We start from the raw sequence: 25,825 nt of genomic DNA, 5'->3' as shown, positions 1-25,825 counted from the left end.
ATTTGCTTAGTGAAAAGTAGAGAGACTATCTCCTTGTCAAATGTGACAGACAACTGTGTTTCAGGCATAACTAGTCTGTTATTGAATAAGTAGCATTCGCTGTTTTCTCTTTTTGTTTTACAAAAAGGTTATTCGTGGGCATTTTTTCTTAAACTCTATATTCATCTTTTTAAATTGTTAATGTGTGAGACTTAGGTTACACCTGGTTTCACCGTCTTCTTCAGTGTTTTCTTTAGTGCCCAAATTCTTTCAATATTATGGACTGGCCCAAATCTATTTGCCCTATTCGGTATAGCGAAGCACCAATAACAGCACACATGGATTTCCCTGTATTTTGCACCAGACCAGCTTTTTTGTAATACATCACCAGTAAAGGACACACATAGAGCAGGGCAATGATATGTTTACAGAGATGTGTGTTCCACAACTGCCATTTATGTATTTCAGCTCTGTACATTTAATCAACAATAGCCAAGGAATTGAAAACAAATGGTAAATGAACTGCTGTACATCATACACTTAGAGTCGGTTTATGCAAATAGTTCAACAGGTTTTCTTTGAAAGTTACATTTGAAAAGATAAAATAAATAAATGTATTAATGGCTGGTTATATAAAAAGAGCAACTATGATGGATGGACGGGGCAGCAGTACAATCAACATTATGAGATACATAAAGTAGCAAGCTTCCTTCTCATCTGTGGTTGGGATTGCCTACTTTTAAATGGAAATTAAGCATCATTTTATAGAAATCAAAACCTACAAAAGTAGAGCCGTCGAGGATCAAAATATAACTGGCAAAATAAATGATATATAGAAAGACCTCAATAAAGTCACTGCAAATGTGTGTGCATTCTGGTAACTGGCACAGCATTCTACTACATCAAACTTACCTCATCACAAACACCAGGTCATCAAAATTGTCACGAAATGTGTTCAGGTATTATTGTATGGTATAGTGGTAAGACTGGGGTTAGGATGAGATATGGGTTAGGCTTTGCGTTAGGCTCAGTTTCCCATAGAGGTATATTTCGGTTTAGGTTTAGGACTAGAACTAGGATTTATTTTGGGTTTAGGCAAAGGGTTCGGTTCAAGGTTAGGTTTAGAGTTTGCTTTAGGCTTTGACCAAAGACTATGTTTAGGATTAAAGTTAGGGCAGAAAATAAGATTTCGGTTAGGGTAAGGATTTAAGAAAGGTATAAGTATTGGAGTAAAGGCAGTGGTAACTGATGAACTTTGAAAGTGGCAGGGAATTATTGGCCATCCTCAGTAACAAAAATTACTCCAAGCAATTTTGAGAAATTCTTTCCCAGGACATATTGTAGAAAATGGGGCAGAATGATGCATTTTACAGGGAACTATCAAATATATTGCCTAAAAGCCAGTTGTTTTACATGCATTTTGTTACAGAGCACTCTTGAAACATTATGGTACCTTCATGGTATGCCAAGTAAGCCCAACGCTCAACATCAGTGCTGGTTCACTTATAAGAAAATGTTCAGCACATTTTCCTTAGATGGTTAAAAAGGCAATAGGATTGCAGATGGTTTATATAATCTGGTTATCAACTTTGACTTGGCTTCCTACAATTTGTCACTTCTACCTTCCATTTTCCTTTATCTTTTATTTGTGTTCTTTTCAGGTAGATGCTCAGTCATATGATGTGACTCTGAACTGGAATGGGCAGTGTGGTTAATTTCAAGTTACATTGATCTCACAATGCTAGGACATAGCGTCATGAGGACCTCTTGGACCCACGTTGGTCACCCCTGCTTTGACTTTATTGTATATTTCTTATTTTATTCGTTTTAGTAAGGCTGCTTTTAGCAATGATTTTTATATATTTTTATCAGCTTATTCCAGGAATAAAGTGTTTCCACGACATGTAATTAGTACTTTCTTTCCAAGGCTAAGATCACTGTACACAATATGTTAGCTTGTTTTGCCCTTTCTAACACCCAGACACAGCATTGCATCAAGACTGTACTTTCAACACAGTATGGTTTATTATATAAACGGTGCACTGGCCCAGAAGGGGCATAGTCGTAGTTTGACGTTTGTTCTAGGCAAGACTGCTGGTTTAAGAATGACAGTACTTATGTTTGTAGGCGACTATGCCAGTCCTACAACAAGTTGCAACTGTCGTCCCAACCCTCCCGGCTCACAAGCAGCACCTCACCAAAAACTCAAACAGTAAAAAGTGATTTGTGGCAGCCTTTACGCATGGGCTCAAAAATCTCAGGAAGTGTCATGGTGAAACAGAGATTACCCTTTTCTCACATGAACAACATGTCTCAATCAAACACAGGCAATGAAGAAGATGCAGTAAAGTTTCAATAGGTTTTTATTTAGCAAAACCACAACCTGCGATAAGTTGCATGGGCTGCAATGATTAGGATAATGAACAGTGCAAGAAACCGAATGGTAAAGACAAGGGTCATTAATGCAAAGACCCCCTCCATCTTGCAATAATATCTAATGACATGAGATGTGAAATATGTCCTAATACCCTAGCATAGTGAGCCTAACATCTAACCTAAAAGAGAGCTAGGTATGTTAAACTTAATCTGCCAATGCCATGTCCATGAGAAGAGCCCCCCCAACCCTCGTTACCTTGGAATGAGGTCTCTAACTGATACTCCATAGGGACACGAAGACTGGGTCAGTGTCAAGGAGACGTGCAGCATCGATAGCAGCGATGGCATCTGGTCGGAATCCTTCTGACTATCTGTTTAAGTGAGGAGTATTTATACAGATCTGCTTGGACCCCTGATGTAGGTCTGTTCCCAAACAATAGATAACAAGACATGCTTGGGACGGTAATTTATATAAACAATTCCCTCGAAAGCGTGAAGAGGGAAAGTACCTAATGCGAACAACTACAGTTTGGCTCTCATTAAGACGTTGGCAGTAATGACCGCCATATTATTATCGTAGCTGGAATTTCGCCAGAAGGCTGGCGGAATTCTGGCTACGGTCATGGCAGCAGACGGCGGCAAGGTGGCACTGCTGCCAGCAGCAGTGCCATGCCAGTAGACCGCCGCAGAACGTATCATGACTCATGATACAGCCTGGTGGTGTTCTGCTGGCGGATGCTGCTGCTGGCAGCAACGCCATGTCCTGTCTCCTGCCGGAGGACCCCCTGCAAGCAGGTAAGTTGGGTGCTCCAACATGAGAGGGGGCTAGGGGTGTTGTGTGTGTGGGTGTGTGTGTGGTTGTGTGTGCGTATGTTTGTGTGCGTGCATGCGGGTGTGTGGCGTGTGGAATGCATGTGTGCATGAATGGGTGTGAGTGTGCATGTATGTTGTGTGGTGTGAATGCATGTGTGCTAGAATGTATGTCAGTGTGTGTTGATGTGTGTGTGAATGTATGTATGCATATGTGCGTGAATGTGGGTATGAGTGTGTTTATGCATGTGTATGTTGGTGTGTGCATGTTGCGTAGGTTGGGAGGGGGAGGAGGAGGGTGATGGGAGGACTCTGGGGAGGAGGAGGGCGTGGGAGACCCATATCAGTGTCAGGGAAGGAATTCCCTGGCACTGATAGTGCCTACCGCCATGGTTTTCGTGGCGGTAAGATTGCCACGAAAACCATGGCGGTAGGCGGGATCATAATCCCGCGGTGGGACAGTGACGGCCGTCTACAGGGGAAACTAAAGTCTCCAGCCCGGTGGCTGTTACCGCCCTGGCAAATGGAGTGGTACATTCCAAACCGCCAATGTCATATTTTGGGGAAAGGTATCGCTAGCCTGTTGGCAGTACCTTTCTCCAAAATACCGCCGTCCGCCAGGGACATAATGAGGGCCTTTATCTTTGTCGCTTGATATTGACACCTTAACGCAGTGGCACTGATAACGCAAATTAAAACATGGGCCTAGCTCAAAATAAGGCAGCCATCTTAAAAGATTTAATTAAATAAATGCGCTAAAACAGAGCAAGCTAAGTAGGGTAAAAATCACTAGGTGACGGAAGCACGAGTCTGCAAGCCAAAGGCTAAGCTAACTCCTGTATCCCAATAAAACAAACTAGGATTCATTACACCCTCCCCATTGCTGTAACAAGTATGATGCCATAACTTGACCCCACCGAAGGTGAATGAATCCAAATGCTAAAAATGCTCTGGACTAAAAGCTAAAAATCACATTTAAAAACGTGTCAAAATCAATAGCTAAAAAACATACAAAGAGATATAATGTCGACCATGACAAGCACAGCAGGCCAAAGTAAGGGCAATAAATGTACACCTTGGATTTGATATATTAAGCAAATCATCAAATTGCCTAACAATAGCCATGATCTTGAAGAGCATCTTCGAAGCCTTTGAATGGAAAGGACCTCAGGAAAGAGGCCACATCGTCAGATCGATCACAGGATAGGCATATGGATCCACAGAGCAGTAGTGCGTAGTAGTCTCTTGTGCAGGTCCACCTGCAGTAGTGGCATCCTCCATAGTGCAAAGAGCCAAATCGTCAAAAAAGGGATTGTATCTCGGCTGATGATCTCGCAATATGGAGAGCATACGTCTCTCTAGCTGATGTCAACGCGACTTGTTTTTGAAACAGTAGTACCATTAGTCTGCTCAGCTTGTCATAATTTACATTAACAGTATCAATGTGAAGCCACATTTCTGATACTTTTATCTCTTGTGTGGGGGGAATAAAACTTGTCCACAACATGTAACAAAATTGCGTAGGCAATTCCGAGTCACATACCGCAACAGCTTTGGTCGGTCAGCACCACATAACTTCCATTTGAAAGTACATGAAAGTTGGTCGAATCAAAGGGATGGGAGTACCCTTCAGAAAACAGGCCAACTTCACGACCTCTGCATTGCAAAGGCCATGAAGAGAAAAAGTAGTCTCGCATTCGCTTCCACTGAGAAAGACCTCTGTTTCGGCGTTCAGACATTTGTATTCAAAGGGCAGCTCCCACTATTCTTTAATATAGCTATCGCCTATTTGCTCATACCTGCCCACAGCAAGATGTTTCAAGCACTTTGAAAAACGAAAAGTGGAAATGGGCAGAATAATGATGCCAGTAGGAGCCATACTGTCGATGGAATTCCTGCAACTGTGAAAGGCAACTTTTCTAACTTCTCGATATGAAGCATGGTGAAACTTGCTTCCATTTTAGCCGTTGTCTGCTGTTCCCTGGATAAATTAAAGGAAATGAACAATTCACAACCGTTAATGTACTTCCATGGAATTCGCCCATTTTTCAAAGTCTGTAACGTCCAACCTAATTGCATAATGGAACGCAGCTGACTTTGTCCATGACATAAAAGGGGCATAGCTGTCTGAATAATATCAATCGCAGATGACTCTCTGTTTGTTAGGGAATAAATCCTGTCAGACAGAGTGTTCATGCCGTTATCAACAACTGCTAAAGTCTTTTCTAACTTCTACTTATGTATTTGCCTTAAACGTGAAGCAGCTTCTATCTGAGAAAGCTTCCAGATCTCAGTATACATAGCAAAGATTAATCTTTTAGAGAGTGGCTTTCTAGGACCTAGCCAAAAGTCTTGTAAGTCTACATCTTCAGAAAGAGTGTTAAGACGTTCTTTAACTGCGGCTAACATGTTAGACTCTACTCATTGTTGGCACAATTTACCCACACTGTATGTTGTAACTATAACCGTGTGTTGACCCGAGACGAAGCGAGGGTCTGGCCGGCTAATCTTGAATGCCCTGAGGAAATCAAAAAATGTGCCTGACATCCATTGGTGTCTATTGGCCAAATCAACCACCTGCCGGGACTGGAAAGTGAAGAGTTATAGGTACCAGCCTGAACCTTTGCATCTAGCTCTTCCTCTGTGATATTCAGGAAAAATTGCCAATCGTTAAACTTTGCCGGTGTGGGGGTACTGGGTGTGTTCATTTCTTTTATTTTTGCTAACCCCAGACAGGATTGCTGTTGAATGGTGTTATTAAAAAAGATAATTTGCACAGGAATCAGGCATGCTCTAGATAAAGCTTCCCTACACTGTATTTGCCAATCTTGTGATCCCCATAGGCTTTTTAAATGAACAGTGTTCCTCCAGTATTCGTAACCTTCAACTGAAAGACGGGAAACAAGGGAATCTGAATAAATAGGTTTTGTATCAGTTAGCAAAATGTTCCTAATTTTTGAAGGAGGTAATTTGAAATAGTATGACTCTGAATTTTTTGTGTCATGACCAGAAAAATAAGTACATTTATCTAAATAACTTGTTGGGCTCCCCACAGGTGGTGTTGAACAGTGTTCCCACTGTGTGTAGTTGAGTACTGGTCTGTCTAGTGGCACGGTGCAGGTAGTAATGTCCCCAGTTATTTGTAGCAGAACATTTCCCTATAATTCATTATATGTCTATATACATCATCACTTTCAAATACTGAATAGTCCTTCATTTCCGTTAACATAGAATCAACTGTCTGGACATCCCGATCATTAGATACAGCACCAGGTGTAATTACTTCTGTCATAGACATTTAAAAAAAATATGGAATTTGAATGACCTCAGTAGGCCTGTATATATCAAATGGAACGTTATCCCACACAATCACATCAGGAATTGGTACAGCTGAAATTTTCACAAGGGACAAGTCTCTTTGGACCTTATGTGAGGAATTATATGGAGTTAAGACTTCATCTACAAACTCAACTGAGGAGCGTTGAGGAAGGTAATGACCATTTATGAGTAAAAAAACAACAGTCACAACACCAGTCCATAGAAACAATGCAAAAAATGTCAAGCAGAACCATAAATAGTTCCATGGGTGAATAAAATAGTTATTCTTAAGCCATTGGTACAGCTTACATGTTTGTGAAACATTTTCAATTACTGGAGTGGATGAGTCTGAAGAAAAGTCATCAATGTCGATGAAATAACCAAAAGCAGTCTCTACAAATGCAGGAGCAGGTGCATTGCCGGTGGATGGATCCACTTCGCATGGAGGCTCATAGTAGACAATGTCGTCAGTCTGTGTAGTGTTGGTGTAGAAAACAGCCAAATCTTGGACAGGTACTGTAGTTGAAGTGGTAACTAGAATCAGCATGAGCTCATTTTCTGCCCTCCCCACGGTCGGTATTTGTAGCATCGTTGGACCCTGTTGTGTAGTCCGAAGTAATGTTGTTATTTCTACTCTGAAGAGGTGTATCCTGTTGGGTAGTGAGAGGGGACCGGGAACTACCCAAGGGACCACTTGGCCTACTGTGCAGGATCTGCCACATGGTGAAGTTTGACGTTGTCAATGGAAATTAATCAGTTTCCTTTGGAACCAGGCAGCGGTAGTAGGGTGACAGTTCTGGTACCTTGTACTCACAAGACTGGGACTGGTGCTCTGTAGGATGGGCCCAATTCCTTTTGCACAGCGACCTTCTCATGAACCAGATCCCCAACTTTAGGAATCCAGCCAGTGGAAGTTGTTAGTAAATCCCTTATTCCTAAGGTAGCAGCACTGGCGGATGATTTATCATCACGAAATTGCTGAAGCTCCTGTAAAACAGTGAGATGTTCATTAATGTGAAATGGTGTGTCTGCTGCCACTAAACCAGGCCCATCAAGATCTGGGACATACATTGGTATCCCAAAGAGAACCTCATAGGGAGTGCGTTCCCTCAAGGACTGTCTTGGCAGATTATTCAGTGCTCTCTGGAACCCGAATAGGTGATGGAGCCAACTACGGCCAGAACTTAATACTCTAGCTGTTAAGGACTGCTTTAGATTACGGTTCCGCCTCTCCATGATCAAATTTCCCTCGGAATGGTATGGTGAGGAGTAATGGAGTTCAAAACCCATCGTCCCCATGATGTCCCTGAATGCCTTAGAGGCATATGCAGGGACCTGGTCCGAATGGAATGCTGCAACCGCATATGTACCAATAAAGATCAGTAAGTCTTTTATAACAGTTTGAGCGTCAGATGACCACTGTGGCCATACCCACAGGAATCTAGAACAAGAATCTACAATGACTAAGATGTATTTGTATGCACCATCAGTTTGAAGTGGACCACAATGGTCCAGGTACACACATTGTAGTGGCCTGCTGGACATTAAGAGGGGTGTCTGTGGTGGGCGTTTGATGTTTGAGCCCTTAATTTGCTGGCAAATACCACAACAAAGGACGTACTGTTTTGTCTGTTTGTATAGACCCGGCCACCAGAAGCGTTTCTGTAAGAGTGTGACTATGGCTGAGATACCCGCATAAGCAGAGGCGACACCCTCATGCGCTGCTTTTATTAGATCTAATCTCTGGTCTTGGTTTGGGATCACGCGATCTCCAACCCCAGGAATTGTTGCGCAGGCAACATTCTGTGCACCTATGTGTTAAGAATATTTTGTAGGGTATGCTTTTGGAAGAGACTTGCATTTAGCCAAAGCCTTCACGGTAGTCAGAATTTCACTATCCAAGCTCATCTGGGAACGAATCACTGCAGCCACAGAAGCTGTAGCTACTGCGGATTTGGCGTCTTCATTAGCCAAAGTGTTGCCGATAACGTGTACTCCTACATGTTGGTGGCCCAGTTTATGTACTACATGGACACAAGATAGCTTATCCTTGAGATCAGCCACCCTGTTTTGTGTTTTGTTATGTTCCCTTTGGAATCTCAAACCTGTTCAGTTTCCAATGATTGAGGTAATCATTGTAGGACTGGCCGCAGCAGTATGAGTCACAGACAATTAAAGTCAGCAATCCTGGCTCTGTGTGTTATAGCACTAGAATAAGGGCTTTGAATTCAGCCAGCTGAGCTGTGCAGTCCCCTACGGTGTGCGTGTAGGTATTGTGGGCAGGTGGAAAACGCCATCCTTTATCACTCCACTCACGGCTGCACAAGCGGCTGAAAATTGATGTTTGGTACCTACAGCTGGTTGTGCCGAACCATCAGTGTAAATGACAGTATGGTATCTGTCAAGTGGCAAAATATCTAGAGGAGCGGGATACTCCTGTACGTATTGGAGAAATTCTTGTGTCTAAAGTTTTGGATCAAAGATGTGGTCAACATTGGTGGCAGTCAGGGAGGTTGCCCACTGAATCAAGCCTGGAGGTAATGCTTTAGCATTAGGAATGCTTGCTTTGGTGATGACCTCTAAGGCTGGTATCAGGGTAACTACAATAATGCGTTTCCCTTGGGCAAGTGGCCTTTCCTTAATGACAACTGTTAGACTTTTCATCCTTGGCGTGGTCTCCCACAACCTTTTGCCTCTGTTCCCCAGGTTGTTGATGTGTGCTGGAATCTGATTTTGCTGTTTTTGTTACACTGGGCACTTTACCACTGCTAACCAGTGCTAAAGAGCAAGTGCTCCTTTACAAAATGTGTATGTAATTGGCTTATCCATGATTGGCATGTTTGTATTTATTAGTAAGTCCCAAGTACAGTGCACTAGAGGTGCCCAGGGCCTGCAAATCAAATGCTACTAGTGGGCCTGCAGCACTGGTTGTGCCACCTACATAAGTAGCTCTGTAATCATGTCTCAGACCTGCCACTGCAGTGTCTGTGTATGCAGTTTTAACTGTAAATTCGACTTGGCAAGTGTACCCACTTACCAGTCCTAAACCTTCCCTTTTCTTACATGTCAGACACCCCTAAGGTAGGCCCTAGGTAGCCCCAAGGGCAGGGTGCAGTGTATGGTTAAGGTAGGACATATAGTAATGTGTTTTATATGTCCTGACAGTGAATTATTGCTAAATTCATTTTTCACTGTTGCAAGGCCTGTCCCTCTCATAGGTTAACATGGGGTACCTTTAAATCTGATTAAAGTGTAGATTCCCTTTGGGAGTGGATAGACATGTGGAGTTTGGGTTCTCTGAGCTCACAATTTAAAAATACATCTTTTAGTAAAGCTGATTTTAAGACTTATTGTTTGAAAATGCCACTTTTAGAAAGTGAGCATGTTCTTGCTTATACCATTTCTGTGACTCTGCCTGTTTGTGGATTACCTGTCTGGATCAGTTTGACTGTTGGGCTGGTTGCACCTAGACAGTGACACAAAGGGAACTGGGGTGTAGCCTGCATATCCCGATGAGTCATCTGTGCAAGGAGGGAGGGGAGGAGTGGTCACTCACACCTGAAAGTACTGTGCCTGCCCTCACACAATGCAGTCTCCAACCCACTGGTGAGTGTCTGGGGCCTGGCCTGGGCACGGCAGGATTTCACATTCAAAAGAGACTTTACTTTGAAGTATGCCTACTACAAAGGAGAAATTGGGTATACGAAGGGCACCCAAAACCACAGACTTTAGAACACTTGTGGAAACAAGAGGATCCTCTGACTGGAGATGAGGTGAAGAGCTGAAGAAGAAGAGCTGCCCTGCCTGTGACTGTGCTTTGTGGAGCTATCCTGCAGTTGCTGCTTCTGCCAGAGTAAGAGGGCAAAGACTGGACTTTGTGTGGCTTTCATCTTGAGAAGAAATCTCCAACGGCTTGATTTAGAGCTTGCCTTCTGTTGTTTGAAGTCTCAGGGACTGCAAAGACTTCTCTCTGCCAGCACCTGGAGAGACTCCTACTCTGCCATGTGGTGCCCATCCAGTTCCTTGGACCCTGAAAGGAGAAGCTGGCAGCCTGAGAGGAGGAAATCCACGCACAGAGCGCTGTGCGGGGAAAAGATCGACATGCCGCCAGCTCTGCGGCTGAAAATCGACTGAAGCAGGAGCAACGACGCGCAGCATCGCTGACAGAGGCTGGGAGATCACAACCCATGCTGCATGGTTTTCGGATCATCGTGCAGCTGGATTTCTGACACAAGCACCGCTGGGCGCTGGGCGTGTAAAAACAAGGCAAGGCATGCCGGGACCCGAGAGTGCTGACCAGATTGATGCATCGCTCTCCTGCGGAGAGAAGAAACAACGCACTCCGACCCGATGAAAGGAGAAATGATGCAAGGTCTCGCTCGTGAGTGAAATCGATGCATCGCAAGCCCTTTTTGACGCACACTCACCCGTGCAGGGCTATTTTTGACGCACCCAAAGGTATATTTTCACGCTAGCAGTGTTAGTCTGTGTTTTAAACTACATAAAGACTCTTTTTGCTTTTTAATTGATAACTTGACTTGTGTATTGTGGATTTTTTTGTCGTTTTCGTCTTGTTTTAAATATTTCCTATTTTTCTAAACCTGTGTTGTGTCATTTTGTAGTGTTTTCATTAAGTTACTGTGTGTGTTGGTACAAATACTTTACACCTAACACTCTGAAGTTAAGCCTACTGCTTTGCCAAGCTACAAAGGGGCTAAGCAGGGATTCTCTTTTACCCTGACAAGAGTGAGGGTCCTTGCTTGAACAGGGGGTAACCTGACTGTCAACCAAAGACCCCATTTCTAACAACAACCGTCAGACCTGCAGTTAGAATCTTTTCAGTGGGTGCAAAACGTTGTTCTGCATTAGGATATAAATGAGATTTGTATGCTATGCGCACTGTGTCACCTTTGTTAAAGGTGACATAAATTAACCCAATGGCACCAGCAATTATTCTGATGACCAAATTTGTTTTGTGGTCACATGTGTGCAAGTGTTTTGCTTCTAGCATGTCCTGTTGCAATTCCCTAAGGATGCGTGTGTGTTCAACTGTCCAGTGTCTGCTCAAAAAATCAGGGCGTATTAAGTCATAGAGTGGCTTGATAGGTTGTGCATAGTTAGGAATGTAAGTTCTGCCAAAATTAAAGAAATCAAGTAAAGACTGTAATTTCTTGTGAGTGATAGGTGGGTGAAGTTGTGCACATTTCTCTAGAAAGTGTGGGCCAGGCTCCTCCCCTCGTTTGAAAGCTCGTATCCCAGGAACAGTAGGCTGAGAAAGGCTATTTTAGTTTTTCTAAAATTGAATTTAAAGTCAAGGGCTGCAAATCCTAAGATGATCCGATCGACCTTGGCAAGATGAAAGTTGAGGTCGTCATCTGTGAAATAGATGTCATCCACGTAGGACCACGCCTCAGGAATAATATCATGTAATATTGATGTTACTCGGGCTGAGAACAGCCCTGGGCTGTTCTTGTAGCCTTGGGGCAAATGGCAAAAGCGTTTCTGTGAGCCAAATGAGAAAGCAGTTAGGTCCCGACTTACGTGTGCGAAGTTTTGGCAGAAGAACCCGTTGGAAATATCCAACGTTGTTTTGTATTTTTCTCGCACTATATTGTTAATTAGTGCCGTGCTATGTGAATTCTGTATAGCGTAGATACGTGTATGACTGTTTAAGTGTCTGTAATTTAAGACTACTCTGTAGGAATGGTCTGATTTTGCAACGGGGAATAACAGGTTATTCATTGCAGAGACAGAGTGCTCTATTACTCCCTGGTACTCGAGCTGAGTGAGGATCTCCAACACTGGTGCTTTTGCTTTGTGTTAAACAGGATATTGTGGCTGAGGTTGGGGATTAGGCCTAATAGGTATTACATGACAAGGAGAGTCCTTGTCCCAACCTATATGACTACGGTATAACGCAAAAGCCCAATTGACAGCGCAGGCTTGTTTTACCGCTTCTGGAACAAGATCAGAGAAAGAAGGCAAAATGACATCTTCCCCATGTGGGAGCTTACGGACGTGCTCAGGTGGCCAGTCCCTTTCGGCCAGCAGGATATCACAACTAAGTTCATCCCAAAATATCACACCAATGGTGCGCTCTACGTCTCCCTCAATTTGGATATTTAAATCATAAACCCTGTCGGTGGGAGAACGAGCCTGTCCGCAGTCTCAGCTGCAATGAAATCGCTAGTTGCTGCCGCATTCAGATGATCTTTCAGACTCTGCCGACATATTGTAACCTCTGTTGTGCTGTCTAACAGTGTCACTGCCCACATCTTGTTCTACAGCAATGTTCTCAAGTGCACTGGCATTTTTAATTGACAGTGATGTCACCTTTTTATTTTTAAACAGTGGCTTTTGTACTGGGGACTTTCCTTCTTTTTTGTCTGAAGACTGTGGTGAGACTTTCTTCTGTTTCACATATTCAGGACGACGATCAGGATAGCCCCCTCTCTGGCTACATCTTTTCGATGCATCCTGAAAGGAACGAGAGGTATGTGAATCAATATATCTGCAGGAGCTTTAATAGTTTCTCTATTTCTGAGAGTGTATCTCCTTTCGGAGTTCTACGGGTGTGGACAATCTGCTCTCTGATTTTGTCTATCTTTTACTTATTTTTGTTTATCCCAGCACCTCTTAGAACCCTCCTTTGTTTGCTTAGTACCTTCCTTAGGGGTGGTACTCTGTAATTCAACCATCCCATCCTATACTGGTATATGTATCGGAAATCATTTTTGGTAGCTCTTTCTCCCAGTCCAGCTGTGGAATCTCTCGGAGACACTGGCATATAGCCAGTGCTACTGCTTCCCCTTTGATATTACTAAGTATGATTGAGGAGACTGTGTCAAAGTTATGCATCAATTTAATCCCCAAATCCAGGGCTGGTGCAGCCCCGTGCTCATTCTGTATTTGTTTTAACACTTCTGGTAAATTGGCAAATGTCGGGGTACCATGTGTGGTAGTATAAATTGCAGCGAAGACTGTACCCCATGTGCTGCAGTCATCCACTGAGGGAACCATCCCGAAGGGCAAGAACATTGTGAGAATTCTATGTTTCTCCTGTGGTCCTGTATGCGGGAACACAGCTTCCAGCTGATTTGTTTTATGGGCAATCCAGAACGGGATTTTCTCTTGTTCTGTGGGTACCTTACCCATGATAGTTTGCACAGTTTGTGGATTAATCTCAGTAGCCAATTGGTATCCAGCAGGTGCTGGTGGTGCTGGACGCGCTGGTGTAGTGTTCAAAGTTCGCATTACGAACTGTACAAGTCGTCCCTAAAGTGTTACTAGTTCAGGATGTAAGATTTGCAGGTCGGCTGCCTGCATATTTTGTATACCTGGGTGAGGTGTGTATGTGGCAAACATAGACCACGTTGGTCCATCATTACCTAAAGGACCTAATCTCACAGGTTTTATTACATGTAGTAGGGTGCCATTAAACCAGTTCTGATGTTCTTGATAAGTAATCGGAATCTCAAGATTCTTGTACGCTTGGTACCATTGAGGTACGTTTGCAAATCTGTATGTGTGGAATGTAAATGATCTTTGGTGTTCCTCAGGAAAGGTGACCCAAGAGTAGAATGTTTCTGTTTGGTAAGCTTCACTAGCTTCTACTATGATTGTGACACCCCACCCTCATCTGTTACGCCATGAGCTACTAGGTGTAATGTTAATGCTTGTCTAGCATTCTCAGGAATGTCTATGGCATTAGCCATATTGTAAAATGGGTATAAGAGATTGTTAGACCTGACAGCCTTAGGGTGGTCACCCATAACCTTTTGACTGCCTCCCTCCACTTTTTAGATACTGATTTTGCTGGTTTTAAGACTCTGCACACTTTACCACTGCTAACCAGTGCTAAAGTGCATATGATCTCTCCCTTTAAACATGGTAACATTGGATCATACCCAATTGGACTATTTAATTTACTTAAAAGTCCCTAGTAGAGTGCACTATTATGTGCCCAGGGCCTGTAGATTAAAGGCTACTAGTGGGCCTGCAGCACTGCTTGTGCCACTTAAGTAGCCCCTTAACCTTGTCTCAGGCCTGCCATTGCAAGGCCCGTGTGTGTAGTTTCACTGCCATTTCGACCTGGCATTTAAAAGTACTTGCCAAGTCTAAAACTCCCCTTTTTCTACATATAAGTCACCCCTAAGGTATGCCCTAAGTCAGTGTTCCCCAAACCCCAAACCCCGGGCCGCGGACCGGTGCCGGTCTGCGGATCAATCGGCACCGGGCCGCCCGAGGAACTTCAAATCATTTCACTGTGGCGGGCAGCCGAGGCGCAGAGCATTGTGCGCTCCCAAGCCCACCCATTGTGTGACAATAGCGAATGAAAATTCGTTATTGTTACACTGATGCTCCTCCTGGCCAATCAGGGATCGGGTCCTCCCGCTTCCTGATTGGCCGAAAGGCAAACCTCACGCCATTGGCCGAGGAGAAGGCACCACGGGAGGACTGAGGAGGAACGCTGGCATCTCTGTATTGAAAGGGGCACAGTGGCATCTCTGTATTGAAAGGGGAACGCTGGCATCTCTGTATTGAAAGGGGGCACAGTCATCTTTTGTGATTTATATATATATTTCACAGTTATTTTGATACACTGGTCATATATTTAAAACACTGATCACATTTTTGCGTTGATAGTTTTTTGATTTACATTCGGATTTAGGTGACATCTGGAGCTGAGCTGTTGCAAGCAGCAGTGGAGTGAAGAGAAAGAGAAGGTATCACTCTTCTAGCTCTTCTATCTGTCCACCGGTACTCATGTGTACTGACGTGTTATTGTGTCTGCTTTAACCCACAAATTAGCAAAAATGAGTATGAAACAGACATCGTTAGAAAGTTTCCTTGGGAAGAAAAAAAGGCCCAGTGAACAGACAGAAGAAGAGCCTTCAACATCAAAGAAACATGCAACTTTTAACAGACAATACCATGAGTCCTATTTGAAATATGGATTTATCGGGACAGGTGATTCCCACGCACCAAAACCGCTCTGCATAGTTTGCGGCGAGAAGCTCTCTAATGAGGCAATGAAACCTTCAAAACTGCTTCGCCACTTGACCGCCAAGCACCCTGGCATAAAAGACAAGCCCATGGAGTATTTTGAAAGAAAAAACGGGAGCACAAAGCACAGAAGATATTTATGAGGGCCACCACATCAATAAAGGAGAATGCACTGAGAGCATCATATTTGGTGGCTAACCGCATTGCTAAGGCTAAAAAGCCATTTACTATTGGTGAAGAATTGATCTTGCCCTCCACTAAAGACATTTGCCGTGAACTTCTAGGAGAGGCTGCTGTGGAAAAGATAGCACATGTGCCTTTGTCAGCTAGCACTGTGACTAGGCGCATTGAGGAAATAGCCGAAGACATGGAGGCACAATTGTTGGAGAGGATTAATACATCACCGTGGTATGCACTCCAGGTTGACGAATCTACAGATATCGACAACAAGGCACTACTACTTGTTTATGTGCGATATCTATATCAGGAGGATGTGCCTGAGGATTTGTTATGTGCACTATCTTTGCCAACCAACACCACAGGAGCAGAACTGTTCAAGTCACTGGATGGTTATATATCAGAAAAACTGAAATGGTCCTTTTGTGTCAGCATATGCACAGACGGAGCTGCTGCCATGACCGGACGACTGTCTGGTTTAACTGCTCGGATTAAGGAGGTTGCACCTGAGAGTGAATCTACGCATTGTCTCATTCACAGGGAAATGCTGGCAAGCCGAAAAATGGCACCGGAATTTAACAGCGTATTGATGGATGTCGTTAAAGTTATTAACCACATCAAAGCACACGCACTTAACTCGCGCCTGTTTGAGCAGCTTTGTGAGGAGATGGACGCAGAGTACAGATGCCTTCTCTTATACACAGAAATAAGATGGTTATCCAGAGGAAAATCGCTAACCAGAGTATTTGAATTACGAGAGCCATTGCAAAGATTTCTCTCAGAAAAGAAGTCACAGCTGGCAGCACATTTCAGTGACAAGGTATGGGTCGCAAAACTGGCTTACCTGTGTGACATATTCAGCCTGCTCAATGAACTCAATCTGGGCCTTCAGGGGAAAATTACAACTGTTTTCAAGTTGTCAGACAAAGTAGCTGCATTTAAAGCCAAACTGGAGTTGTATGGACGGCGCGTGAACAGAGGCATTTTGAACATGTTTCAGACATTAGCAGGGATTGTAGGCGAGACTGAGCTTGAACATTCATTCTGCCAGTTGGTGCACGATCACCTGTCTTTGCTTTTAAAAGAGTTTGAGCGCTACTTCCCAACCACAAAAGACCCACGAACTGGTAAGGAATGGATCCGCGACACATTTGCCAACAAATCAGGCGAATCTAGCATGTCTATGCAAGAAGAAGAACAACTGCTGGAGATTGCAAATGACGGTGGCCTTAAAACTACGTTCGAGACAACAACTCTGCTGGTGTTCTGGATTAAAGTCATGGCGGAATACCCTGAGATTGCCACCACAGCACTTAAATCCCTATTGCCATTCCCGACAACCTATCTGTGTGAAGCGGGGTTTTCTGCAGTGACAGCAACCAAAACAAAACAACGGAATAAACTGGACATAAGCAACACACTTCGGGTGTCATTGTCTCCTATTACCCCCAGATGGAACCGTCTCGTTGCAAAGAAACAAGCTCAGGGTTCTCATTGATTTGGCATTCTAGTGAGTTAAATAAAATAAATCACTTTATATTCATTTTTTGGTGTAGCTGTATTTTATTTTGAAGGCATGTTTAAATACAATTAAATTAAAATTATTAAATCAAAACAAGCGGGCCACGGAAACATTATCAAACATTTACCGGTCCGCGGCGATAAAAAGGTTGGGGAGCACTGCCCTAGGTAACCCATAGGGCACGGTGCAGTGTAGGCAAAAGGCAGGACATGTACCTATGTAGTGTACATGTCCTGGTAGTGTAAAACTCCTAAATTAATTTTTACACTGGTGTGAGGCCTGCTCCCTTCATAGACTAACCTTAGGGCTGCCCTCGTATATTGTTTGAGTGGTAGCTGCTGATCTGAAAGGAGTAGGAAGGTCATGTTTAGTATGGCCAGAATGGTGATACAAAATCCTGCTGACTGGTGAAGTTGGATTTATTATTACTATTTTAGATATGCCACTTTTAGAAAGTAAGTTTTGCTCTGCACTTAAATCCTTCTGTGCCTTACAATCCACGCCTGGCTGGGTTTAGTTGACAGCTCCTTTGTGCATTCACTCAGACACACCCCAAACACAGGATACTCAGCCTCAATTGCATACATCTGCATTTTGAATGGATCTTCCTGGGCTGGGAGGGTGGAGAGCCTGACACTTGCATGTCAAAGGACCTTAGCCTGCCCTCACACAAAGGACTGCCACACACCCTACTGGGACCCTGGCAGACAGGATTGAACTGAAAGGGGACCTGGTGCACTTCTAAGCCACTCTTTGAAGTCTCCCCCACTTCAAAGGCACATTTGGGTATTTAAACAGGGCCTCTGCCCCTACCAACTCAGACACTTCCTGATATGAACCAGAACCTGCATCCTGCCAAGAAGAACTGCCTGGCTGCCCAAAGGACTCATCTGTCTGCTTTCTGTGAAGGACTGCTGCCTTGCTGTTGCCCTGCTGCTCTCTGGCTGTGGTGAAGAAGTGCTCTCCAAGGGCTTGGATAAAGCTTGCCTCCTGTTCCCTGAAGTATCAGGACCAAAAATACTTTTTCTCTACCAGAAGGACTCCTTGTGTGATGAAATTTGATGCACAGCCTGCCAGAAATGATGCACAGCCTGCAGTGCGGTGAAAAATTCACTGCACGCCGAACCGGAATGACGCAGCTCAACTTTGCAATGAGAAGATCGATGCAGTGCCAGCGTAGCGATCGGAAATTCGACATACGGCCCACCGGATCGACGCACAGCCAAGCCGGGACGTCGCAGCCTGACTTCCAGAGAGGAATCAACACAGCGCACCTGCCATGCGGTAGAAAATTTTATTCAACGTCCACCAAGTCGACGCAGCTCCTGCGACTTCATCCTACCAGCGCAGGAAACCCACACATCGTCCCTGGGGCATCCGAAAACCCCACAACCCGTAGAGGATCCATGACCGAGCACCGGAAACCGATGCACAGCTGTCCCTGTGTGAAAACAAAACGACACATCGCCGTGTGCGGCCTGAGAAATCGACGCACACCCCCTTTTTTCCACACATCTCCTCCTCTGTGGTTCTTTGCAGAGATTTTGCACGCAAACCAGGTACTTTGTGCTTGAAAGAGACTGATTTTTTTAAAAAGACTTAAGACACTTTCTATCACTTTTACAGTGATATGTCAACATATACTTATTGCATTTTAATCATTTTGACCTGCATCTTATCAGATAAATATTATATATTTTTCTAAACACTATGTGGTGTATTTTTGTGGTGCTATACTGTGCTATTGTATGATTTATTGCACAAATACTTTACACATTGCCCCCTAAGTTAAGCCTGGCTGCTCAGTGCCAAGCTACCAGAGGGTGGGCACATGATAATTTAGATTGTGTATGACTTACCCTGACTAGAGTGAGGGTCCTCTCTTGGACAGGGGGTAATCTGACTGCCAACCAAAGACCCCATTTTTAACAGAGATGGAACACCAAATGGAGAAAAAAGTCCTTTTATGAGTTCGAGCTCAAACAACCTACATCCTAATTAGGTGCTCCCTGTTCAGCTGAGCAGGATCTTCCCCAAGACCACAGACGACTCTGTATAATGGTACTTAGGGTACCTGTTGTCTGTGAGACAGGTATCCGTAAATTAGTGCCTAAACACCATCGTTGGTTGCGACATGTCGTAGTCTGACTCTCGCTCTAGGGAAGACTGCTGCTTTAAGGATGACAGTACTTATGTTTGTAGGTGACTATGCCAGTCCTATAACAAGTCACAACTGCCGTCCCAACCCTCCTGACTCACAAGCAGCACCTCACCAAAAACCCAAACAGTAACAGTTGATTTGCGGCAGCCTTTACGTATGGACTCAAAAGTGTGACATCTCAGAGAGTGTTGTGGTTAAATGGAGATTACCCCTTTCTCACATGAACAACATGTCTCGATTTAATACAGGCAATGAAGAAGATGCATTAAAGTTTCAATAGGTTTTATTTAGCAAATCTGCGATAGGTTGCAGGGGGTGCAATGATTAGGATAAGGAACAGTGCAAGAAAGAGATGTGAAATGTGAATTATGTCCTTATACCCTAGCATAGTGAGCCTAACCTCTAATCTAAAAGAGAGCTAGGTATGTTAAACCTAATCTGCCAATGCCATGTCCATGAGAAAGCCCCCCAACCCTCGTTACCTTGGAATGGGGTCTCTAACTTACACTCCGTAGGGACACGAAGACTGGGTCAGCGTCAAGGCGATGTGCAGCATCGATAGGAGCAATGGCATCTGGTCGGAATCCCTCTGACTATCTGTTTAAGCGAGGAGTATTGCTATAGATCTGCTTGGACCCCTGACGTAGGTCTGTTCCCAAACAATAGATAACAAGACTTGCTAGGGACGGTAATTTATATAAACAATTCTCTTGAAAGTGTGAAGAGGGAAAGTACCAAATGTGAACACCTACAGTTTGTTTATCTTTGTCGCTTGATATTGACGGCTTAGCGCAGTGGCACTGATAACGCAAACTAAAACACGGGCCTAACTCAAAATAAGGCAGCCATCTTAAAAGATTTTATTAAATAAATGCGCTAAAATAGAGCAAGCTAAGTAGGATAAAAGTCACTAGGTGATGGGGGCATGAATCTCAAAGCCAAAGGCTAACTTAACTCCTGTATCCCATTAAAACAAACTAGGATTGACTACACCACGACCATCCTGGGACGCATGCTGAGTAACATGCTGCTTGGTGGCGCTAGTTTACCAGCCTCCTGAAAGGATTGCCATCTACATCGCTGGCCAACTCCTGATACTGTCTCCAGGTATGGGGTTGGGGCTAATCCTTTTAATTGGGCCAGGCAGAAGGGTACACCTGCTATGCTCTCAGCACAGGCTTAGGGTTAGGTAGGAACCTCCAGAATTTCTAGAATGTCTAGAACCACCTTCATCATGGTTGGATTGTTTATCTTTTTCACCATGCTTATAATGCTTATTGCTTTGCTTTGTTTCATCTACCTAATTATTGCAGCTCACTCTCTATATGCCAGATTGCGATTGTTTGAATAAATGTATTGAAAATGTATTTTACATCTCTTTTTGTTTCGCCTCGGCATGCATGAGTAATACCACAAAAGGGTATGATCTGTTTCCACAATTTCTGTGGGGGGTCAGAGTGTAATGCTCAGGTTGTCATAATCACCTTCCAGCCTGGTGGCTTTAAGGGTTTGGGTGAGGGACTGTGAGCTAACCAAGAGTTGGGATGACAGTTACTGGTGATGTGGATGGACTCAATCTCCTGCATTCTGAAGTTCTGCCATCCTAAATATGCAGTCCTATTGTATGAGGAGGAACTACCAATGACACTACCAATGTATCAAAGTGAGGTACTTATTTAATGGCTTTCCTGAATAGTTTTCTTTCCTGTGCCTAAGGTGCCCAATTCACTATTAAACGGAGATGTCCGTGGTGTTAGGGAAATATCCTCCTCAGCAGTGTTGTTAGCACCTATATTTGTCTGTAGGTTGTTCAAGCTTGAAAGTTTAAAAGGATACCCCACTTACTATTTCCTTATCAGAATTCAATTTTTTATATGACAAATTGGGTTGGTAGTCCAGTAAATTGTTCACATGTTGTCACAGAACGTTTACTTCAAAATGGGCTAGTTAATGAGGCTGCAGATCTTACGTTTGTGGTTGAGGCACATGAAGTGTATAAACCTGAAACATTTTACTCATGGTTCAACTTTTCTGCACTCAATGCCAACACAAATACATTTCACACATACACTGAGGCTAACCCACCAGCACAGTACAGAGCATACAACTATTTAGAAATACCTTTGACATTTCAAGAACATCAAAACTAGTTCCAAGGTGCCCTCCCACACACTGGTGAACACATTATATTGGCTCCCCCCAGCAATGGCAGGGCCACATGGCTAGTTCTACACTCCATATCAAAATATACAAAATGTAGCTGCAGCGGATCTGCACCAACTTTATAATAATCTAGTTAGATTACATTTAACACTGCCCAATCAAGGGCTGTTTCAGCTGTCCAACAGCAATTAGCTACATCAGGGATTAACCCAGTGACTATTAATGTGATTATGGGTAAGATACCCACCAGATGGGAGAAAATTCCATTCTGGATTGCTCAAAAAGCAAATCAGCTGGAAGCAGTATTTCCCCATACAGGACCCCCAGGTAAACATAGAATTCTCACAATGTGCTTGGCACCTGGATGTTACCCTATATTGATGATTGTGATACTTGTGGCACAGGTTTGCTGCAATATATACCATAACTCATGGTATACCATCTCTTTCTGTTTTACCAGAAGTTTTAAAACAGATACAAAATAAAAACAGTGCTGCCTCTGCCCAGAACTGGGGGATAATATCAACTGGTAATTTTGCCACAATGCCCTTGATTATTTTAGGAAACATAAAAGGGGAAGCAGGAGCATTGGTGGTTCACCAACGTCTCATGCAGGTTCCTTTAATAAACCAGGAGCCTGAGTTACCAAAAATTATTGAAGAGACTTATACATGTATAGGTCATGATAATTTGTGGGCCAGACCAAACAAGCCACATCTTATAGGTAATCCTGAAAAAGATAATACCAAGCAAGCACAGAATTCTTCTTAAAAACACAGGGACAAACAAAAATTAAATAAAGATAAAAGAAATCATGGGGAGAACCTCCGCAGCTGGAAAGCTCTGTAAAATGTTATCATTTGTGTAACCGTGATATATTGAAATAGTCTACAGGTATCAGTGTACTCATAACCACCCTTCTCGTTCCTTTCAGGACTCATCCGACAAACGGTCCGAGAGAGCGGGGTGGTCAGAGTGCAAAGAAGAAGAGTATCTGAAACCAAAAAAGGACTCACAGTGCTCATCTGATGTCATCATAAAGAAGGAAGAGATACTTCCTCAACAAAAACACCAACTAAAAAAGTATACGGTCCCAGTAATTTAAGCAAAAAATGCCTCACATACTGAGAACATTACTGCAGATGTGCACAGTGACTCTGCTAGTCAGTGCAGCAGAGGTCACAATAGCTTCTCCAGAATCTTCAAGAGTTTCTTGATGTCAGAACAACTAACAAATACATAGAGTCTATAAATTCAACAGATTGAGGGGGACACAATGTGCACAATTAAAATAATTTTATGGGAAAGATTAACACATAGGGCCTGATTTATATCTTGGTGGACAGGAATACTCTGTCACAAACGTGATGGATATTCTGTTCCCTGTATTATAATCCCATTATATCCTATGGGGATTGTAATACTGTGGCTGGGATGTCCGTCACTGTTGCGATGGAGTAACTGCTCCACTTAGATATAAATCTTGCCCTTAGTTATGATATCCTCTTGGCGGAAAAAGATTGCCCACTGGAGTTAGTTAGAACCCTCTCACAAGCAGAAGATGTGATTCTACTGTCTTTCTCAGGTCTTGTTTCAGAGCAAGTTAACCAAGCATACACTGTTGGTTGGGCTCTTGCACAAACCCCAGCACTATACTGCAGCCATGTGAGCTGGGAGGGGGATTGTCTTTATCATGTAATACCCATAAGGTCTGCAATCACAGTACCCCATAAAACATGAAGGAAGCAAAAGCCCCTGTAGGGGAGATTCTCTCACAGCTTGAGTACCAGAGAGTAATCGAAGCCTGTGTATCTCCTATGAACAACACTTTGTTTCCTGTAGCTAAGCCGGATGACTCCTATAAAATAGTCTTAGATTACAAACATTTAAATAGTCATACACTCACTTTTGCAATTCAAAACTCACAAAGTACAGCAATTCAAGAACAATAGCATCTGCAAAAAGTAAAAAACATTGTATATTTCCAACAGGGTTTTCTGCCAAAAATAGCGTCTGAAAGCAGGGATGTAACACTTTTCCATGCTCGGCTCTCAGTGCCTGTGTAACATCAATATTACAAGATATTGCTCCAGAAACATTGTTGTGAGAAAGTAGCCTCTTTCTAGCCTTGTTACCCCCACTTTTGGCCTGTTTGTGAGTATATGTCAGGGTGTTTTCGCTGTCTCACTGGGATACTGCTAGCCAGGGCCCAGTGCTCATAGTGAAGACCCTATGTTTTCAGTATGTTTGTTATGTGTCACTGGGACCCTGCTAGCCAGGACCCCAGTGCTCATAAGTTTGTGGCCTATATGTATGTGTTCCCTGTGTGATGCCTAACTGTCTCACTGAGGCTCTGCTAACCAGAACCTCAGTGGTTATGCTCTCTCTTTACAAATTGTCACTAACAGGCTAGTGACCAATTTCACCAATTCACATGGGCATACTGGAACACCCTTATAATTCCCTAGTATGTGGTACTGAGGTACGCAGGGTATTGGGGTTCCAGGAGATCCCTATGGGCTGCAGCATTTCTTTTGCCACCCATAGGGAGCTCTGACAATTCTTACACAGTCCTGCCACTCCAGCCTGAGTGAAATAATGCCCACATTATTTCACAGCCATTTTTCACTGCACTTAAGTAAATTATAAGTCACCTATATGTCTAACCTTCACCTGGTGAAGGTTGGGTGTTAAGTTACTTAGTGTGTGGGCACACTGGCACTAGCCAAGGTGCCCCCACATCGTTCAGGGCAAATTCCCTGGACTTTGTGAGTGCGGGGACACCATTTCACGCGTGCACTATACATAGGTCACTACCTATGTATAGCGTCACAATGGTAACTCCGAACATGGCCATGTAACATGTCTAAGATCATGGAATTGTCACCCCAATGCCATTCTGGCATTGGAGAGACAATTCCATGATCCCCCGAGTCTCTAGCACAGACCCGGCTACTGCCAAACTACCTTTCCTGGGGTTTCACTGCAGCTGCTGCCAACCCCTCAGACAGGTTTCTGCCCTCCTGGGGTCCAGCCACGCTTGGCCCAGGAAGGCAAAACAAAGGACTTCCTCAGAGAGAGGGTGTTACATCCTCTCCCTTTGGAAAAAGGTGTCAGGGCTGGGGAGGAGTAGCCTCCCCCAGCCTCTGGAAATGCTTTGATGGGCACAGATGGTGCCCATCTCTGCATAAGCCAGTCTGCACCGGTTCAGGGATCCCCCAGCCCTGCTCTGGCGCGAAACTGGACAAAGGAAAGGGGAGTGACCACTCCCCTGACCTGCACCTCACAGGGGAGGTGCCCAGAGCTCCTCCAGTGTGCTCCAGACCTCTGCCATCTTGGAAACAGAGGTGCTGCTGGCACACTGGACTGCTCTGAGTGGCCAGCAGGTGACGTCAGAGACTCCTTCTGATAGGCTCTTACCTGTGTTGCTAGCCTATCCTCCTTCATAGGTACCCAAACCTCCTTTCTGGCTATTTAGGGTCTCTGCTTTGGGGAATTCTTTAGATAACAAATGCAAGAGCTCATCACAGTTCCTCTGCATCTCTCTCTTCACCTTCTGCCAAAGGATCGACCGGTGACTGCTCAGGACGCCTGCAAAACCGCAACAAAGTAGCAAAGACGACTACTGCAACCTTGTATCGCTGATCCTGCCACCTTCTCGACTGTTTTCCTGGTGGTGCATGCTCTGGGGGTAGCCTGCCTCCTCTCTGCACTAGGAGGTCTGAAGAAATCTCCTGTGGGTCGACGGAATCTTCCCCCTGCAACCGCAGGCACCAAAAGACTGCATCACCGGTCCTCTGGGTCCCCTCTCAGCATGACGAGCGTGGTCCCTGGAACTCAGCAACTCTGTCCAAGTAACTCCCACAGTCCAGTGACTCTTCAGTCCAAGTTTGGTGGAGGTAAGTCCTTGCCTCCCCATGCTAGACTGCATTGCTGGATACAGTGTGATTTGCAGCTGCTTCGGCTCCTGTGCACTCTTTCAGGATTTCCTTCGTGCACAGCCAAGCCTGGGTCCCCAACACTCTAACCTGCAGTGCACAACCTCCTGAGTTGTCCTCCGGCGTCGTGGGACTCCCTTTTGTGTCTTCGGGTGAGCTCCGGTTCACTCCTCTTTGTAGTGCCTGTTCTGGCACTTCTGCGGGTGCTGCCTGCTTCTGTGAGGGCTCCCTGACTTGCTGGGTGCCTCCTCTGTCTCCTCATCCAAGTGGCGACATCCTGGTCCATCCTGGGCCACAGCAGCATCCAAAAACCTTAACCGCGACCCTTGCAGCTAGCAAGGCTTGTTTGCAGTCTTTCTGTGTGGGAACACCTCT

General features: G+C 44.2%; 1 protein-coding gene across 1 annotated transcript in view; it reads right to left on the bottom strand.

Annotated features, from left to right (window-relative positions):
* Positions 1 to 25,825, bottom strand: part of GPC3 (glypican 3) — a 3,152,357-nt gene that overhangs the window by 2,122 nt on the left and 3,124,410 nt on the right. The gene's annotated exons all lie outside the window — the stretch shown is intronic.

This window comes from Pleurodeles waltl, chromosome 2_1 (genome assembly GCF_031143425.1).
Source record: "Pleurodeles waltl isolate 20211129_DDA chromosome 2_1, aPleWal1.hap1.20221129, whole genome shotgun sequence".
NCBI lineage: Eukaryota > Metazoa > Chordata > Amphibia > Caudata > Salamandridae > Pleurodeles > Pleurodeles waltl.
This window is presented reverse-complemented; position numbering and strand designations above follow the sequence as displayed.